This window comes from Dipodomys ordii, unplaced genomic scaffold (genome assembly GCF_000151885.1).
Source record: "Dipodomys ordii isolate 6190 unplaced genomic scaffold, Dord_2.0 Scaffold55, whole genome shotgun sequence".
In the NCBI taxonomy this organism is placed as follows: domain Eukaryota; kingdom Metazoa; phylum Chordata; class Mammalia; order Rodentia; family Heteromyidae; genus Dipodomys; species Dipodomys ordii.
In genome coordinates, this window is record NW_012267271.1 from 5,868,201 (window position 1) to 5,872,639 (window position 4,439).

The 4,439-nt window shown below is 44.1% G+C and overlaps 1 protein-coding gene across 1 annotated transcript in view; it reads left to right on the top strand.

Moving 5' to 3' along the window:
* The window catches only part of Gpr107 (G protein-coupled receptor 107), a 59,461-nt gene that overhangs the window by 399 nt on the left and 54,623 nt on the right, over positions 1-4,439 (top strand). The gene's annotated exons all lie outside the window — the stretch shown is intronic.

Genomic DNA, 4,439 nt, shown 5'->3' on the forward strand with positions numbered 1-4,439 from the left:
CCCCCCCCTCCGCACCAGCTTTGCTCCCCGCTCTCCCCTGCCCTGGCTTTGGAAGTCTGAAACACTTCCCTGGGAATTTAAACCCGTTGATAAGAACGTGTTTCGGAGTCTCTGCTTTTTCTTCTCTCGTCTGTCTAGGCCTAGAACGTTCGTGTAAGTCTTCCTTTACAGCTCAGTTTAAAGTCTTCTAAAGCTGACACGTACCGTCGTTAGTTCAGGTGAATAGTTTAATAGGTAAGAAGTAGAAAGTGCATCATTATAGCACACATTATTTTCATGGTATACCTTCCCCCCCCCCACCCCCAGAAGTTTTACAAAATTTGTCTTGTAAAAACATACTGCATTAATCATGAAACACTGTGTTTTGTCTGTGTAGAGTTAAAAGAATATAGAATCTAGATTTACATTTAACGTGGGGAGGTGTATTCTGGGGTTTGAACTCAGGGTCTCAGTGCTGCCCCTTTGCTTTTTCTGCTCAAGAATGGCACTCTACCACTTGAGCTACAGCTCCACTTCTGGATTTTTGGTGATTAATTGGAGATGAGAATCTCATTGACTTTTCTGCCTAGGCTGGCTTCAAACCACAATCCTCAGATTTCAGCCTTCCGAGTAGCTTGGATTACAGGGCTAAGCCAGCACCACCCGCTTCAAGCAGATCTTTTAGGAGATAGGTATTTTCATTGCTTTTGGTAGGAGTGGCATGAAGTTCCTGGGCCATATTGTAGAATTAGTTTTAACTTCTTTTTTTGGTGGTTTGAACCACAATTCCACTTGGTTTAAGCCACACATACAACCCTTTTTGCTTTAATTTCTTTCTCAGAGTCATCTTGCACTTTTGCCCGGGTTTGTCTTGAAACATATCTTTGTACCTCTGTCTCCCAAGTAGCTCATATTACAAGTGGGCACCATGCCTGGCCTTTATATAACTTTTTAAAGGAATTGCCAATTTTTTTTTTTAAGAACTTGTCAAATTGTCCCGAAGTGACAACCATTTTACATTCACTGACAACTAAGGAGTGTTTCCCATTCTCCACAGAACTAAGGAGTGTTTCCCATTCTCCACAGTGTTGGCAATATTTGTTATTGTCTTCCATATTATTTTAGAGCAAATCAAGGGCATCTTATTTCATCTGTAAATATTTCAGTACATGCCACTGGTTCCAGGTACCACTGGCTCACACCTGTCTGTAATCTTAGCTTCTCACAGGGCTAAGTCCTGGGGTTTCAGTGTCGAGCCAGTCTGGGCAAATAAATCTGTGAGACTCTTATCTCCAATTAACTACCGAAAACCTGAAGTGGAGGTGTGACTCAAGTGTTAGAGTGCCATCTTTGAGCAAAAAGTGCTCAGACCTTGAGTTCAAGCCCAAGTTCCTGGAGGGAGAGAGAGAGAGAGAGAGAGAGAGAGACACACGCACATGCACACATGGGGCCCTTTTAAAAACAGGATTAAAACCATTATAACAGAAAGCCCTGAATATCTTTGAATGTCAAATCAGGTTCAAATGTTCATTGGTAAAGAATGAATTTAATTAAAGAAAATTAGGATCTAAATGCCAGTAGATCCTAGGATCTATTGCCAGGCCACACATCCTGTTTCTACTGTTGTTGTTTAATACGTTCATCTCTTTTACATTTTCTTTAAGTTGGTAATTGGACTCAGGGTCCAATTGATCATATTTAGATGTGATTGCTTTTAACACAACTATTTCTAGATTGTGGTATGTGTCTTTTATTACTTTTTTTTTGGGGGGGGTCAGTCATGGGGCTTGGACTCTGGGCCTGGGTGCTGTCCCTCACCTTTTAAGCTCAAGGCTAGCACTCTACCACTTGAGCCACAGCACCACTTCCAGTTTTCTGAGTGGTTTATTGGAGAGAAGAGTCTCACGAAATTTCCTGTCCGGGCTGGCTTTGAACCGCTACCTTCAGATCTCAGCCTCCTGAGTAGCTAGGATTCTAGGCATGAGCCACCAGTTCCTAGGAATGAATGTGTTTCTGAATAATAGCTTTTATTTTTATTTATTTATTTTTTTTGGGTCCGGTCGTGGGGTCTGAACTCTGGGCCTGGGCGCTGTCCCTCAGCTCTTCAGCTCAAGGCTAGCGCTCTACCACTTGAGCCACAGTGCCACTTCTGGCTTTTTTCTTTTTGCTTATGTGGTGCTGAGGAATTGAACCCAGGGCCTCGAGCATGCAAGGCAAGGGCTCTACCACTGAGCCACCTTCCCAGCCCTGAATAATAGCTTTTAGAAAACATCCTTAGCAGTTGAGTAGATTTTTTTAAAATTGTTTTTCTTCTTACACTTTTTAAAACAAGTCCTGGGGTTTGAGCTCAGGGCCTGGGCAATGTCCCTGAGCCTCTCTGTGCTGAAGGCTAGCACTCTACACCTCAAGCCACAGCACCACTTCTGGCTTTTTCTGTTCATGTGGTACTGAGGAATCAAACCCAGAGCTTTATGTATGCTAGGCAAACACTCTACCATTAAGCCACATTCCTAGCCCCTAACACATTTTCTTTTTTGTTGTTGGTGGTGTTTTTATTGGTCATGGGGCTTGAACTTGGCCTGGGTGCTGTCCCTGAACTCTTCAGCTCAAGGTGAGTGCTCTCCCACTTGAGCCACAGTGGCACTTCCTGTTTTCTGGTGGTTTATTGAAGATGAGTCTCAAGAAGTTTCCTGCCTTGGCTGGCTTTGAATTGTAATCCTCAGATCTCAGCCTCCTGAGTAGCTAGGATTGTAGCCATGAGCCACAGGCGCCTGGCCACATTTTCTTATACATTCAGATACATTCCACATGGCTATCCTTTCATCTTATGGGCTTTGCTGTTAGATTCAGTAGTGTTTGGGGTCTTTGAGATAAGGGCCTGCTAGGAATCCCAGGCTGGCCTCCAACTCTTGATCTTCGTTCCACAGCCTCTTGAGTACTGAGATTACAGGTATGCACCATCATGCCCAGATTTTTGTTATAGGATCCCTTTCCATTTGTGAATTGCCATTTGTGTGACCATGTGATGTATCAATGCAGACTGAGTCTTCAAAGAATACACTGTTGCTGGAAATACAAGGAGCAGGTGTCAGTGTACATTATGACATAATTCAGTCACATTTAGAAACATATTACAGTGTGATATTTATATAAAGTATAGTATCGGTGGTAGCTTTTATTTATTTTCCCTGGCCTAGGATGATCCATCCTCTGGCCCATGTTCACTTCATCACCAGCATTCTGCCTCTCTCCCACCCCCAATAGCTCTGAACCAAGTGTAACACAGACATTGGATAATTCTGGATTGGAGGGAAGTAGGTATTTGTTTGTTCTTTTTAGCTTTTCTAAGATTTGGGAGCTTTTTTGTAGATTTGTTAATTGGTTAACTCTTTTTGCAATCCTCCTGTCTCAGTCTCAATTTCTGGGATTATAGACAGGCACCCCCATGCCTAGTTTGCAAACCATTTGTAAAAGTCAGACACCATTCATTCATCTTCTCTCAGATGGTGAGTCTCCTGAGGGCAAGATGCTGCCTTGTGGACCCAGGTTGCACAGGAGTGGGGCTATGGGGACTTAGTAGGCCCATGTAGAATAAGGGAAGGGGATGCATTTGTGTTTTCCACTTTTCCCTTAGGAGCAGTTGCTCCTGTTTATAAAAGGAGAAAGCCAAGCTGGGCACAATTGGTTATACCTGTAATCTTAGGTACTCAGGAGGCTGAGATCTGAGAATTGTGATTCAAAGCCAGCCTGGGCAGGAAAGTCTGTGAGACTCTCAACTCCAATTAAGCACCAAAAAAAGCTGTAAGTGGAGCTGTGGCTCAAGTGGTTGAGCTCTAGCTTTGAGCAAAAAAGCTCAGGGACAATGCCTGGTGCTGAATTCAAGCCTCAGGACTGGCACACACAAAAAAAGTTTGTGTTGAAGTGTAGTTTTGTGACAGAGCACCCATCTAGCATAGTGGAGGTCCATGGTTCAGTCTGCCCACCTATCTATAGCCATCTGTGTATCTATATGTGTATGTATGTATCATAAACACACATACAAATACACACATTTATATTTTATTTATTTATTTTGGCCAGTCCTGGAGCTAGAACTTGGGGCCTGGGCATTGTCCCTGAGCTGCTGCTGCTGCTGCTTTTTTTTTTTTTTTGCCAATCGTGGGGCCTGAACTCTGGGCCTGGGCGCTGTCCTGCAGTTCTTCAGCTCAAGGCTAGAGCTCTACCACTTGAGCCACAGCGCCACTTCCAGCTTTTTCTGCTTATGTGGTGCTGAGGAATCAAACCCAAGGCCTCATACATGCAAGGCAAGCATTCTACCACTGAGCCACCTTCTCAGCCCCCCCTGAGCTTCTTTTTGTTTTGTTTTATTTTGGGTCCGGTCGTGGGCCTGAACTCTGAGCCTGGGCGCTGCCCCTCAGCTCTTCAGCTCAAGGCTAGCGCTCTACCACTTGAGCCACAGC